The sequence below is a fragment of the Lissotriton vulgaris genome, chromosome 3_1, assembly GCF_964263255.1.
Source record: "Lissotriton vulgaris chromosome 3_1, aLisVul1.2, whole genome shotgun sequence".
NCBI classification, from domain to species: Eukaryota; Metazoa; Chordata; class Amphibia; order Caudata; family Salamandridae; genus Lissotriton; species Lissotriton vulgaris.
In genome coordinates this window covers 312101234-312118256 of record NC_141689.1, presented here as the reverse complement: position 1 = coordinate 312118256, position 17023 = coordinate 312101234, and positions in this window count along the sequence as shown.

Here is a 17023-nt window from a genome sequence, read left to right as displayed (position 1 = left end):
TCAGACCTGCTACCTTCTTCTTGGTGAATTGAGGTTTTGATTTGTTTATCTTTATGTGTTAATCGTCTTTGGACTTCACGCCTTCTTCTTTGTGATCTGACCGTCCAGTATCCTGATACCTGTCAGGTTCTCTCATATTAAGCCTACTCCTGATGTTATACCTCCTTTCAGAGGGCTCCTTTTGAGGAGACCTACCTAAGGATTCAGAATGTTTCTGTTTTGTATTTTGTTTCTCAGTTTCCCACTTCTTTTTAGAAGATGTAGGATTTTGTTTAATAGAGTCCTTTTCAGGACCTTCAGACAGTTGTGGCATCAAAGATTTTCCACCCAAACTGTCTCTGCCTAATTCTGCATATGATTTTCCTATTATTCTGGGTAGTTCATGTTGATGTTCTGTTACATCAAATTCCCTTAAACGTTGGCGGATCACCACTGATGCTGACTCCCCTGTAATGTTAGATAATATTACTGTTGAGACCTGGTCGAAATTTTTCAGTAATTTCATACGTAAATTCAGAGCAGGCTCTGCCCCGTATTCGTTTTGAATTTGTTTCAGGACATCTAGTTAAAACGCAATTGACGGAACACCATGTGTTTTAGTATAGATAGCAACAAAGACTGGGCCCCAAGTGGTGCAGTCTTCCAGTTGTGGTGAGATACCCGTTGGTAAACAGATTGTTAGAATTCTGTGTTTCTCATAAGGGCTAGTATTAGGAAATATTGCTTCGATTTGAGTAATGTTTCGAGCTATCCAGAATGGAATTTGTTCACCTTTTGTGGGCATTTTACCCATGATTGTGTGTATGGTCTGTGGAGTAATTTTTAGAGTATTGCCCTGTTGAGGGGTTTGATTTGGAATGGTTATTGGTGGTTGGACTGTGAAAGTCTGCATGGCATATTGTATAAATTGTCTATACATTTTTATTAACTCTTTTAGTTGAGTAAGTAATTCATTGTCTGACATATATTCGATGTCAGGATGAGGTGTGCAGCCGGCTAAAATCGGCCATGTTGCTCCTGGTCTAGCTAGTGGACTGAGCCTGGTAATGTTTTTGTGAGGTTTTAGGGCACCTTTAAACCAGAGATTATGCTCCTGGTATTTGAGTGGAAATTCAATCTCCTCGAAATGAATATATTCCTCAGGTGGATAATCTTCTGTGAAGAAGTGAAACACTTTTGTTATTGGATTTGATTCTGGGAATACAATCCATGAATAGAATACCTCTGTCTGAAATGATTTGTGTACCTCTATCACTAAAACTGCCCTACCACCTCTAAGTGTTAGGCAGTGTTTTATAAGTTTTAGAGTGAGGGCTCTCCTTATATGTGGATGGATAGGAATTGCATCCTCATCGCTTTCATTAAAACCGGTATTGTTAACGCAAAGCTGTTACGACTGCGTCAGCTGCAGCTATACCCTTGTCGGCGTTATTATCCCCGTTAAGGGACATTGTTTTTGAAAAACTGTAGAACAAGTATCAAGGAAGCAAAGATAAGGTGCACAATATTTTGGAACACTATATCCTTCAATGTTGAACAAACCAAAAAGCTAATATGGGATCTTTGTCCTATTCGGTTTTGGCGGATACTTATCCCCACCCACTCCAGATGTTTTCTGGAGTATGTGAGTAGAGGTCTCTGAGAAAAGCACAACTGAGTTACTTCAGTATCTAGCGTTAAATTACTGTCTTACAAACCCGTTGGGCGCCATGTCGTGTAGTTCCTATTTCCCTAATAGGCTCTGCGCATTGGAATAATATACACTATAGTTTTGGCATAGGACAGAGGTTAGTATGCCCCTATCGAGTATATTAAACTTAATTACTTTGTGTGCCAGCTAACTCAGAGCCACTAGAAACTCCTTATAAACAAGAAGGGAGTAGTTTCTAGCAACCACATAAACATGACATCTTTGTTTCCCTTTAGAATCGGAACACTCTCAGATCGTGGAAACAATAGATAACAGTTTCACTCAGCAAATTGTGCAGGCTTAGTTTCTGCAGAGTTACACAGAAAGAGTAGACGGGCATTTCAATGAAAAGGATTTATTGAACAGTCTTATTTCTCGTGTAGGAGATATGTGCTGTCACAATCATAAGACATTATGCAAGATATATTATGTACAGCATAAGCAGTACAAAGAAATCATACTACTATAGCATTGTCTTTTAGCTATGACACATATTCATATACATATACATAAGTAACACAGGCTAAAATGCGAGTACTCATACGATGCATTCTCTAACTAGTTCGACCCCAGTGTACCTAACCTAAGGGTAGTAGAAGGTAAGAAGTAGGGGGCATATTACCAAGGGCCTTATCGCCGCTTTAGCGGGAATCTTTCCCGCTAAAGCGGCGATAATTTTATCGCCCTATGAGTTAGCTGTCGCTAACACCAGTTAGCGACAGCTAGTCGGAGATAGCAATTATCTTGGGGCCCACTTTGCATGTCAGCGATATTTATCGCTAATGACATGCAAAGTGGGCATGCCAAGATGTTAGCGACTGGAAACAGTTGCTAACATCGCTATCTCCTATTACCTACTTTTGGAAATAATCACGCTAAGCGCGATTATCTCCAAAAGCTAACGCCTGCCCAGAGCAGTTCTTAGCCATGTTATCCAATGGAAGGTGGATAACATGGCTAAGAGCATTGTCACGATAATGCATGAATATCGCTGATTTTTCAGCGATATTCATGCATTTCGCAGGATTTTTACCACTTTTGAGATAAACCTTGATAATATCAAGGTATTTCAGCGGTAAAAATCGTCGGAGCGCGGCGATATAATTTTAGCCGCTAACCATGCATAGCGATAATTATCGCTATTGCTTGGTAATATGCCCCTAGGTGCTGTATTTAGTAGTATGGTAAGCTTTGGTTTGTATGCCAAGAGTCCCTCTAGGTTCTAGTCAGCACCATACCTTGAGAATGAGAGAGGTTGGAATCTCTTTCCGGGTCTCGAACTCTAACACTCTGCGAAGGGAGTCAGAACACTGGAAGCTGGATTCTCTGCGAGCAGGGATGTCAGCGTCTTGTCAGTGTGTGAGGCCGGGACACAAATTCCTCTAAGTTGTGGTCTCTTCCGAACTTGCCGTGGCGAGCCGTATCGAGCTGTGCAGCCGAGCAGTGGTTTGCCATGGTAAGGGAAGGTATATTTATACCTGGAAGGTGTTTAGGAATGTTTGCATTGATGTAAAGTCGGGCAGTGGAAGACTTCAGGAATGAACCCATAGGGTATAGCAGTTCATGCATAATAAATGAGTTCTTGGAGAAATCAATTATCCTGGGCTAGGGAAACTCCCAATGGCTTAAGGGTCTGGTTTCTAAGAACTCGTTGTGAAGTTGGGGTGGACGGATGTAGGTGACAATGCCTGTATTTGGATAGCATGGCTAATGCCTAAATAAGGACTGGGATCTTATACCTATATAAGCGCAACGCAAATTGTGCCTATATGAGGACATGTTTCAGGAAAACCTATATACGGACATCTAAATCGAAACATAACACCAGTAATGAAAGAATCTCCATTCTTAGGGTTTGGGCACAGATTATGTTAGTCAGAACCCATGAATAGTTCAAAAATAAAGGCAAGAGTGTGATTAGCAAGAAGCTAATTAGTCAATAATTAATAATTGCTGAGTTTTTCATAAACAGAAAATAAAGCATAGAACAAATAAGCCTTGGTAATGCCAATTAGTCAAAGCATAAAGCTTGGGGTTTTAGTAAATGTCACAGGGATACAAAGCCTGTCGATCTCCTCTGCAACTCTGCCTTCTACTCTCCAGCTAAATCAGTTCTCTGTCTAAAGGAATCTTTCTTCTCCCCTGTTCTTGTCTGAAGGCAGTCGTCTCCCCTCTAGTTCTGGTTCAGATCTCTCCTAAAGTGCGTAATATGTCCGCAGTAAATAAATGCAGCTTTAAGTCAGTTCATGAATTGAGCTCTTGTTTAAAATAACGTTCAACCCGTAACTAACGGGATATCAGTAAGGCTCTGAGGTAATTTTGAGCTTCTCTATTTCACAGTGCATTTCTACAAGGCCAAAGAAAACGTCTTCTGAGCAAGCTTAAAGCCAATAATTCTCTTTAGCTGTCACTGCTCTTGTGCATTTTTACAAAATGTTGAGTTAAGGTAATACAAACTATACACTCCCACTGCACACGTTTCGCAATTATTGTAAATTAAGAAAACACACTCTATAATTAAAACAAAATCTAAACTAGTTACATTAACTATGAATGTTAGTTGCACATGTTTTAAAATTTTTAAAAAGCATGATTTATTACAGGAGAATGCGTCTGATTAAACGTGTTTTCATTTTCTGCACCAAATATCTACATGTCATTTTTAAAAGCTGCCATGAGTGAGCTTGCCATTTCATTTTATAATGCAAGCCAGAATTTTATTTTTTGCCATCTTTCCAACAAGTGTAAACTTTCTGCAATGTGAATTTTCCAGTCAGTGTAAAGAGGACTGGTAACAGAATTTGTACAGAAATTTGCCACCTCAGAATCTCCAAATTCATTATGAAAACTAAGGGGCATATTTACACGCCCCTATCGCAACAGGAACATCACTTTTCGTGATGTTCCTGTGGCGATATGTGCTTTGCCTTATTTACAAGACAGCGCTAAGCCACTTAAAGTGGCTTAACGCTGCCTTGTAAATAAGGCAACCTTTCACTCTGAACTCAGCGTGCCCACAGCCAAAGGCCTGAAGCAGGGCTGCGTACTCGTACCTACCCTATACAATCTATTCATGGCCGACCTCCCGCAAGCATTCAACATCTGCAACTCTCATGCACCCAGGCTAGGAGGCAAATGACTGACTGATCTCATGTATGCCGATGATGTAGTCCTGCTGAGTCATACCCAGGTAGGCCTGCAACATCTTCTCAATGAACTGCATAACTATGCATAAGAGAACAAGCTAAAAATCAACTTCAGGAAAACAAGGACAATGACTATTAACAACAAAAGTAGTCAGCAGAGGAGATGGCATCTGGGTGGAATACAAATAGAACCAACAACCTACTACAAGTACCTAGGTGGCATTATCGATAAGGAAGGGTTCTTTGCCCATCAGAAAAATGAAATCAGAAGAAAAGGAGTGGTCATAGCAATAACAATGAAAAACCTCACATCAAAACTGATGGGGCCAACACTAAGTTCCCTCCTTAAGGTAGCACAGGCCAAACTATTGCCCATGATAATCTATGGCAGCAAAGCAATGAGGAGCAGAGATGCCAAACTACTGGACACCACTCTAATTAATGTATACAGAATCATGTTCAGTCTCCCAAACTACACCTCACTAGATTAAGGAAGGCTAGAGTTTGGTTCTATAAAAATAATCTGTGTCCAGGCATGGCACAGACATCATCTGCTGGAACAAGATCAGATCCTTCACTCCAAATACCTTAAACCAACTCTTAAGGCATGAACTCCAGCAGAGGGATACCTCCCCCGCAAGAAGCTACATGCAGGAATCTCTGCAAGCTGCTGGGCTCTCCTACCTTTGGAATACACAGCTCCCTCATCCAACTTTTAAGAAACTGGTGTGGAGGTTTGTAAAACAACACTCACTGATAGAGGACAACGATTTTAGCCAGATCTCATGCCTGGATAACCCTTAACACTTACAAAAAGCTTGAACCACAAAAATACTTTAATCAGGGTTACCCCAAATCAATAAAAATGAAATTTCTTAGGCACCGACTGGGCCTCCTCACATGCACCCAGAACCTCCCACCCTGGCAGAAGGTGTCAACCCAAACTTCTTGCGGTTTGTGTGACACAGGATCAGGCGACATTCTTCATTTAAACTGCATATGCAAGGAGCTACTGCAAGAAAGGAAACAGCTGTTAAAGGCGCCTTTCATACAGAGAGGAATCCGCTCTAGGAGGCAAGCAGTGCTGGCATGCTTTGAGCCACAACTGAACTGCAGAGTGGTAAAATATCTCATGCTGGCCGAACAAAAAATAATGCCAAAAGCCTCAGACCACAGAGACGGCCAGGTCATCAGTTGAAGACACACCGCAAGCTCACTGTGTAGTGTGCATAGGCAAAGAGCTCGGCACCAGGCCCTTTTGCCGAGACTCCTACTTTTAAACAAAAACATCTGCAACTTCATCGAAGCAAGAACTGGATTCCAGGAAATTTTCATAGGTAAATCGTCACATATAACAACATCATATTCACACATGGTGCTTCGACGAATAATCAAAACTACAGCGGAAGCCTGATTGTCCCCACAGTACAGCGTGACAGGGATGCAAACCTGGGAGGCCTTCAATCTTTCTCTTTTCCCCCTCCTCTCTTCTCTCCGCTCCCCCTCTTTATTTTCTTGAACTGTAGGCACCAGGCTAATGACCTGGCATCAGGCTTAATGGGCAGATCCCGGCTTTTCGAACAAAAATGTTGCTCCTTTCAATACTTTTTCGCTACAACAACAAAATGTATCACAATGAGCTATATCCTGGCTGCCCCATGCCTGTCAGGTTTTACCTTTAAATATGTATTCATTGTACTGCTCATTATTGCAGGTATCAAGTTGAGCGCAAAGAAACTCTCTCATAATCTGACAACACTGCCTCTTTCTCATTGATATCTCAGCAATAAGAAAAGAACGCTTTAAGACATACCAAATTTTACTCACTCGATACCTGCCAGAGGGTATCACCAGACATGTATGCACAGCAAGGCATTTCATGGTGCTTATTGTTGGTTCTAAACAATGTGTATGAATGGTTTTATGGATTGTTTTAATGCACGGCAATGGTTTTTAGTAACTACGCAAAAAAAAATAAACTGAAACAGCGTGAAAGGGGAGGGCAATGGGTGTTGTGGTGAGCGTTCTACAACAACACCCATTGATTATGAGCTGACCCTTATTTACAAGAGCAGCGTAAATAGGAGGCAGCGCCAAAATTAAGACCAGGAGAAACCTGGTCTTAAACAGGCGAAATAAGGAGAAATGCTTTATTTCTCCTTGTTTTTGTTGTTTCCATGTGTGCTGAATTGTGCAACACACATAGAAATAGCACCAGGCCATTGATTGTTTATGTACAGGAAGGTGACCCTTCCTGCACATAAACAATCTTTTTAAAAAAATGACATTTTGTAACTTCTATGTGCTGCATTAAGCAGCACATATAGAAGTGACAAAACGCCATTTGAAGATTGTTTACGTGCAGGACGGGAGACCTTCCTGCACATAAACAATCTTCCCCTCAATGCAGGCACCCTTGCTCTATGGTGCAAGTGTGCCTGCTTTGGGGCTAGGCAGCTAAATTTAGCACCAGTGCAAGGGTAAATGCAGGGCTGCACCATATTGTTGTAAATATGGTGCAGCCCTGCGTTTCAGAAGTGGCGAAGTGTTGCGTGAAGCCAAGGAGGCTTAGGCTATGCTTTGCCACTTTGTTGTACATATGCCCATAACGCTTTTATGGCATTTTTTAATTTTTGAATGGTGTACCTGTCACACAATGCAAATTGGGTAAAACCATTGTATGAGATGGTATTATCCACCTTTTCTGACAAGAGTTGGACTGAAGTCCACACTACCATTTTGTGCGGGCTGCAGGCAGACATGTTAAAAATGAAATATCTGCTGTCAGGATACTTCAGGATACCCATACAAGTCAAACAATAAGGCGCAAACACCACCATATCCTATTAATCACAGCTATACTAACCTGCCTAGGAGCAATTCACTCCAACTGATAAAGTTCTCATGACTGCCTTCAATAAAGAAGAGACTACTGGGGCAGGGTAAAAAGATTATCTGCTGGTTTTACTATACCTATATTAGAAGCAACTACTAAATGAAGCATTGCTAATACCCGTGCCCTACACCTAAACTGGGCGAAATGGGGCTCAACAGAGATGTCGAAAGGGTATACACCTGTTACAACGCAACTTTTACAACTACCTACCATTACAACGCAACTTTTACAACGCATACCATTACAACGCATTGCGCTGGGGGGCGCTCTAGGATAGGGAATAAGTTTAATTTACTATCCAACAATGTTAATAGCCTCTGCTATTAACATTTCAGTCATAGAAACAGTTAAACAAATCATGGCACTAGCCAGCACTTCTAATGACCACTGGTTCCCTGTTAAGAGAGGTTGCACAAAATGTCCCTATCCATGTTACCAGACAAATGCCTGCCATTCCAAATTGAAAGAGAATTATTAGTATTAAAAGGCACATGAGTAAACATAAGCCTGAAACCTTTGCTGTTATAACAATTCCTTAACAGCCAACTGCAACCTTTTCAAATGAATCATTTCTACTCTATGATAAATAATAGTCCACAAAAAAACATACTTATTTTTGCTGCACTGTATAATCTTGTAATTTATGGAAATAGTGAAATGTAGATGATGGATAGGATATTTGAAACAAACACCCATCTGTTCACCCAAGTATACACCATGCATGCCAAAAGTAACAATGCTAAGATGCCATTAGCATACAGATTACTATCTGACAGGCAAACTTGTGGCAAAAACTCCTAAAATGAGTTTTTAAGAGTCATTCAAGACAAACCTAAACATAAAAGACGTGGGAAAATTATAGTTAACTTGAAATTGACAAGGATTTCAATTATTAAAAAGTCTACTCTGACACCCAAATTCAGGGATTTATTTCCACGTTACACAAGTTATAAGGAGAATGGAAGAGCCAAAACATGTGCTTTAAAATGTACCACCACAAAAGGAAAACCTGCCTTCGGCTCAGAAATGAAACTGCATTTTAAAACGTGGCATTCAGGCATTTTGTGCTACAAAGTGAAAACATGGGCTTTGAAATTCAAAGGTTTAGTCAGATGCTTTCCATTTAGCAATTTATGTAAAGCATTGCACACGAAATTCATAGCTTGATTTAAATGTGTTTAGTTATATTTTGTTCTCACTATGAAAATGTGATTCTAACTTCGGAAAGTGTTCAAATGTGCATTAGTAGGATATAACTTATATTAGAACTAGCACAACATTTTATAATGTAGAAAACAGAACCAGCTTGTGATTCGGCTCTTGCTCTCTTTTCTTTTCTGTTGGCCTTCAAGATAAGCAAAGGAATGTTTTTTCTCATTGTGTGAAGAGAACAGTGGCATCATTTACAGCTGTGACATCTGTTGGTCAGGGCTTTATCTCTGTAGTTGTTGAAAATATTGAACAAAGCCTCATTTAATTCTTTGCTTTAGTTATAATTGACAACACACGTATTTTTAAAAGTGCACTGTCATGTTTAATGTTTCTTGCTTAATTAAAAACGTTCTTTTGCAGCTCATTTTGTGTGTTTAGTTAGACATAAAATGTCTTTTTTAAAAGGAAGGTTAGGAGATGAAGTTGTATCAAATAAGATGCAAAATATGCCGTGGGAAGGATCTTCGCCTGTCTGAGAGATGACGTTTGAAATCTGCCGATGGGTGGAGGCATCCTTTTGTAGAATGCTGGATTCCAGTTGGAGAAAGACAAAGACATGCTATATGCTTTGTAACAATATTCTTTGATGAACGCGTTCCTAGTTAGGAGTTTCAGAACACTTGCTGGAACTCTTTCGAAGTCCTTTGAGAGAGACAGACAGACAGATTTAGAGACACAAGCCTGCAGCGGAGGTACAGACTCCAACGCAGAAATGATGGGAGGAGAGAAGAAGTGATCCACAGATGCAGGGAAGGAGAGGGCAGACTTTGAAGGTGAGCAGAACGTAGGCAGACGTAGGAAGATTAAATGTAGGTAGTTCCCTTCTGATTATATTAACATCCCCAAGCTTTGTGCTTTGACTAACTGGCTTTACCAAGGCTTGTTTGCTCTATGCTTGTTTTCTCTTCATTAGAGTTTCTACAATTATTAATGATTGATACCTATAACACTTAGGGAATTGCACTGAAGTACAAAAAAAAGTGATGGGTGGGATTTGTGAATTAATCTCCGGTCTACATTCCAGTCATCTTCTTTTGTCCACAATGCCACCTCAAATTAGACCTAGCCATATTCAAATTAACCTTGACAGGAACAGTCCACCCTAAACTGCCAAGTAAGGTCCTCTCTGAACCGGAACACAAGCAACCCAAGACTGGTTTCACAATTAGGACCTGATTACGATGTTGGGCAGATGTACTGTTGCGGTTTCGGGACTGACCTCTGGTCAGCGGTGCCGACACCGCTATTACAATGCGACCGCACATAGTGTGGTTGCATGCCCCCATTTATTTATGGCAGCTTGTGCTGCACATGTAAACTGGCCTCAGCACAAGCTCCCATAGAAATGGGAGTTTCTGTTAATACCCGCACCATGTGGCAGGCACCTCATGGTGTCTGCCACATGGTGCAGGGATTAACATGGGGCCTCGAACCAGAGGCCGCAGATAGAAGTCACTTTCCAGAAAGCCTGTGGGAAACCAATTTCGGAATCCTGATGGCAGATACACCATCTTTAAGGGATTATGTGCCTGTTCCGACAGGCCGACGGGCTCCCTGAGCCTGTCGGAAACCAGCCAAAATGACAGGCCGGTTTCACTTCCAACCGCCGTCATTGTAATCAGCTGTTGAAAGTGAAACCTATGATGTAGGTCGTCAAGTCTCCGAAATCATAATAGGCCCTTTTTAGGGCTCATCAGTCAGGTGTAGCTTGGTTCCAGAGGCAAAGTGTGCATGGCACCCACATATGGGCATACCTGTCCCACCTTTCATCACACTGAAGTATACAAAAGTGTGATGAACAGAATGCTTGAATTCATTTCAGCCTCTAGTAATTACATCCAGACCTTCGTTATTTTATAAACCAAAATGTAATCTTTGTTTACAGCAGATACATAATTTGTAATATCAAAAAAACTAATTATATAACCTTTTCTTTTAGCCCCTTGAGACCAAGAGACTGATGCTTCACTAACCATAAGCGAAGAAAGACATGCAACCAAGGGAGAAATCCCTGTCTTCCTCCAAGCTGCCATGCCTGAGAAAGAGTAGTAGACTGTTGATCCCACTCAAGATCTCTCTAAAGAGACCTAATGCTTGCCATCAGTCTTTCTCATAGGGAGTTCCTATGGATTGCCAGTCCTCTGGCAAAAGGTACAAAGCCAAGAATTCTTACACTGACTATATAGGACTCACCTGATCGCACATTTCGACCTACAGATTACCCAGTTGACTCCCATTCGCTACCCTCCAATGCATGCTCAACTCCAGTCTTCTGTTAATGTTTGGAGGGAAAAAAAAAACAAAGCCAGGCGAACAATCTTCCTCCCACTGCCAACCAGAATTCAATCCTCTTTCTAAATGACAACCTATTGGCATAGTTAGATGGCCAAACCTGCGTGTTGAGAAAGTTGGCATGGATGTCTATAAAGTGTGATGTGGTCACAATGCAGAGATGAAGTGCACATACTCAAGTCTTTAAAATCATAAAATAAATGGACTTGATGCCTAACAACATACAAATATTACACAGTTTTTAAAAAGGATTAAAAATGTCTTAAAATTGCCCATCTACTCCCTAAAAACGGTAAAATCATTATTTCGCAGCCGTAACGAGTTTATCATTTACATTTACTTTGGATGTCAACCTTACATAATGTTTTTTCCGCTTTAAAAATGAATAGAAAAAAATTGCTGTATTCTATAAACAGTGTACACTACTTAAACAGAATAGTAATGCCGATCTACAAGTTCTGACTCCCATTTCTTTAAAGATAGGTTTTTAAATTGTCATCTTTCCCTGGCACATTTTTGGACATAGTGTTACAATGTGCAGCAAAGTTACCTCATACAGCCTACAAAGCCTACACATTTTTGATGACCATTTATACTCCCACCTAGGAGTTCCATCTTTGGTTGTATAAATGCCAAACCTTCAAAGCATACATTTCTTTTTAAACAAAGGTTTTAGATGAAAAAGTAAATAAGGTTGGACAGATAGTTTCTCAAATGAGTTTGCTGTAGACCAAAAGCGTTTTTTTCTCCTCAGATCATCTTTATCCATTAGTTCTGACAACAGAGCAACGGTTGAATTCATTAATTTTTTATAAACCGCGTTGCTCTTCACTTCATCAACCAGATTAGGGCATTCGAAATTTAAAAGACACTCAGAAAGGTAATCCTGCCAGCTTCTCGAATATTTGCCTATCGGGATCTCTCGCCAGCACAAATTTGCTAACATGACCTCATCTGCTTGAGATAGTGCCAATAATGTTTTTAAAAATGTAGCTTGGCGGACCAAGAGCTGGTTACTTAAACCATATTCCAGTCTTAAATTAGCACGAGGCATCTGTCTAGGAATCCTTAAAAACTGATTTATAAGTCCTTACAACTATGCCCTCTAGCAGTTTTGCATCCCCTTCCCCTGAAAATTATTGATCCATAGTCCAGTGAGGGAATAAGCTTTGCTCTCATGACTTGCAAAGGCAAGAGAGGTCCCTTTAGCCTCTAAGTTATTAAAATGCTGTCTAAATGTCAATCCATCATCAAATGTGATTCCCAAGTACTTATAGGATTTTACACAGTCAATAGTCCAACCATTAATATTCAATCCTTTACCCCTAATTTGCCTTTCCCTATTTACATTATTTTTGTTTTCTTTGTATTAATTGTCAAACCATTTTGAGTAGCGTATATATTAAATGAATTTATTAGTCTCTTTAAGCTTATGATAGTTTGGCTGAGTAAAATGGTATCATCTGCGTACAGTAAGTATTTAATTTCTTTACCCATCATAGCCGGGGAGTGCGAATTACATCATTAAAATGGGCTAGGAGATCGGACATAAATAAATGAAAAAGGCAAGGAGCGAGTACACAACCCTGTTTTAAGCCGACATTTGTATCAAGGCGACGGGTGGTGTGACTACCGTCGCCAATTTTGATCTGAACCCAAGTATTGGAGTACAATAATTTAATCATGTTAAGAAGTGTATGTGATATGCCCCAATTAAATAACTTAATCCAGAGAATATTCATGGGGACAGAATCAAAAGCGGCTTTTAAGTCAATAAAACAGATGTACAATTTTTGTTTCTTACATTTTGCCCTTTCGCCTAGTAATGTCAATAAAATCAAGTTAGTGAGAGTTGACTCACCCTTCCTAAAACCTGTTTGGAAAATTGGAATCAATTCTTCTCTTAACGCACAAGATTCCAACTCCTCTAACAGACAACTTGCAAATATTTTCGCCTCTACGTCTGTGAGGGTTATTAGGCGATAATTTGCAGGGTTGTCCTGGGGGCCACTTTTATAAATCAGCTGTATAATGCTACCCAGCCATGATTCCGGGATATGACCAGATTTGAGAACATCATTAAAAAGGAGCGTTAATAACACTGGCCAATTCGTAAGTTTAGCTTTCAAAATACTATTTGGCAGTCCATTAGGGCCAGGTGCTCCATTAGATCTGATCTTAAGTAAAACTTTTTTAACTGTCTCAACCAACCATGGCTCAATGTCGTGGGAGCATAGTGAATCAATGATACTTAGGGGAACGCACCCTCCTACTGGTTCCAAAATACGGTCATGTTCGAATCGATCAACATCGTCGATTAATGAACTTTGATGAGCTGTTTTCATTTTATTAAAAAAGAAATTCCAACTTAATTCATCTATATCTGCACTATTATTTCTAAAGTTACCATTTTCTAAATTATTAATAATGCCCCAGAACAGTCGCAAGTCCTTAGATTTGCATGTGAAATGGAGTTTGGCCCAAGTTTCTTCATAATATGATTGTTTAGCCCTCCAGATTTCATTCTTATAACCCCTCTTTAAGTTTCTAATTTTAAGTGACATTAAAAAGTAGGAAGTCCCTTTTGCTTTTCTATTAAGGGTTCTTTTCAAGTACAATAAGCAATTAGAAAAACAACCAGGGTTCTTCGGGATCAAAGTAACACCCCCAGAAGGCTCCGTCTTAGAACATTTATCCAAAAGGGAATCACACAGGTAGGGCCAGAGAGCAACCATCAAATTCCCATTGGAGTTGGAAGCCAGGGCTTCAGGAATTAAATGAGAAAGAAATTCAATAATATCCTTCTCAGTTTTGTCACTCCATATTAGCCTTTTGAGATTAAAAGCAACAGGGGCAGATCTTAATATTCTGGCTTCTGGTAGATACTCAAAGGGGAAACTAAAGGCGATAACTTGGGGATTGTGGTCATTCTCAATCCTTGGAACAACCTCATAGCTTTGAACTAGATCAGAGAGTTTATCTGACAATATAGTGTAGTCAATTATAGATGAACTATCAGTTTTAATAAATGTTGGAGTATGTTCTCTATCATACAAAGTCTTTAGGTTATATTTATTAAACTCACAATTAGACCATTGGGCCAAAAGATCTGATTGAATATTTCGCTTTTTATAACTTACAAGATGAGTATTAGAATCCCCAGAAATGATCAATTGTGAGTCCATATGATCATAATATAGCACTTTCACCATTTCCCATAACTGGATAAGTTGTAACGATCTAACCTTTTTTTTCGAACTTAAATAAACATTAAAAAAAATTAACGAATGTCTAGCAATCAATTTAACGCACTGCATCCATTTGACTTGAAGGTCAATCTCGTAGTGTTTAACATCAAGACTTATATAGAGAGACCACCACTCGGTCGACCAGAACCGGCATCCCTAAATGCCGCATTCAAGTATTCATAGTAGCCGATCAGTGGTGAGCTACTCATATTCCATGTTTCTTGCAAAATTATCATATCAAAAGATTTTAAAAAGCCTACAACATTAACATCCTCTGTAAGTGAATTAAAACCATTCGTATTCCAAGAGCAAAGTTTAAAGGAAGGTACATTAACTAGGGTACCCCAACATCAATCTGTCTTTACTGTATTTTTTCTTTGATAGTGTAGATGGGAGCCAACTTCAATCATTAACCGCCTCGGGGACCCTCTTTAATTCCTCACAAACACGTGATCCTGGCTGATAAATTTGATTTTAATGCCGCATAACTTGTTTAAATCTGATGATGGGTCTGAGGCGCCTTTCAACACTCTAAATTGATCAACCTCAATTAATTTTAGAGCATCCTTCTTCACTTGGACCACACAGCAATTTACTCAGGATTAATGGGGTTGGGTATTGCAGACCTTGGAGTCTCCCTACCTTAATCGTCCAACTTTCAAAGTTGTTAGCATTGGCTAATATTTTTCTAACAATGTCATAATTTAGCCAAGTCGTGATGGTTGTCTCCCTATTACCACCATCGGTCTTAAACTCAACAGAATCCAGATCACCCGATACTATATTCTTTAGATCTGGGATTGCTTTTACCCCATCATGAATACTTCGAGTAGAATATTGGGGACAAAAAAACACTTTTCTCTTTTCAACCAATACTTTGGGGGGTTCTATATCACCCCTTATCCTTGAATCAGCTAATACCATCGACCCAGCATTCATTGGCAGAGCCAAAACCTGCAGGTTTGTTCTTTCACTCTGCTCTGAGGGTGATTGGACCAGAATGGACCAGAATGCGAAACCGATCTTCCTGTTCATTCGTATTCGTATTACATTGTAGGTAATCGGGATTTACAAATTTCCCATTAGGAGGATTTTGATCTTGGCTGCAGGGCTGTTCGTTTTGACTGATCTGGTTACGTTGTAAACAGATGGAATTTACACTTTCTTCGTTAAGCCATAAGTTGGACTCCCTGTGGGATAGTTCCATCGTCTCTAGATCGAACTTGCACTGATTCTGATGGATTTCTTTGCGTATTATCTTTGGGCCTAATTACTTGAATGGTAGCATTCAGATTCTGCTTAGTAAAATTTTGCTTGCCATACTGGGAATCTGATTCATAAAGTGAGTGGACTAGCCCTCCTACAGGCCCCGAAGTTACTTGGGCCTGGGGTTTGATCCCCACATTAAGTTTGGACTCCTCCCTTTTCCCATTACTCCCGTCTTTACTAGATTGTTTTCCCTTTTTATCGACTTGAGAGTCTTTCGTTGGTCTGAAAATAGGGAAGAGAGCCACAGATTTAGAATTAGTGGTTAAAAAGGGACTATTATTTACTACCCCACTATGGACTTTTTTGTCCTGGAATACTTTATTATGTGTTTTTCTTAGCCTTTTTCTCGCCCTTTTTGATAAAACCTCAGGCTCTACGCTAACTTCTGTAGCCCTACTTGCTGTGATACAGATCTTATTCGATTCCAATTTTTTGGATTGATCAGGCTCAGGAAGTACACAGATGTTACCAGCTACCGTCGGGGGGCATTAATTTTGCCACTATTGGTCAACGGGTAGGTAAGTTTTAAAACTTGGGGATTATTGACTCCATTTCCTGCGTTTGCTGATTCATCACACACCTCAACTTTTCTACCAGACATTAATTTTACTTTGTGGGCCATAGAGCTAAAAATTGAAGGCAAATTTAGATTTTTCACAGCCTGGTGGGCAGAAAATCTGGATTTTATTAAAAACACGGAGGCTAATATTATGCAAATCTCCTTTATTACTACAGCCCAGTAGCAACAATGAGAATGAGAATATAGAACATCCATGAACATTCTAGACAACTACATAGTCCCTTCGCGACCAGCCATCTTCCTTCTTTGTTGCTGCTGCTCAGAGAGATAAGTAGTACCTTGTGTGGGGCTTTAGCAGCAGCACTGGGCGACATAAGTGGGAGCGCCAAGACTCAGTGAGTAATTTCTTCACCCTCTGGGGTGAGTAATTTCTTCACCCTCTGGGGGTAATAATTCTTTCGTCGTCATAAGGAACGGCGAGTTGTGTGCAGTTTATTGCCACTCACTAATCTCAAAACTCAACCCTACCCCCTGGACCTCACTCTAAGGCTCTGAGTTAAAGTTAAAAACCAGACCAGACAAGACCAGAAGCATTTCCCCAGTTATCTACCTTTTGGGACTTCCTTCTCCACACTGTCCCCTTTCGTACAAGCTCTTTCTTCATTTTATACTCCCTTTCTTGGCTCACACCCGTCCAGCCTCACCACACCACTCCCACAGTAGGCGAAAACAGAAGACAGAAGGGGGGAA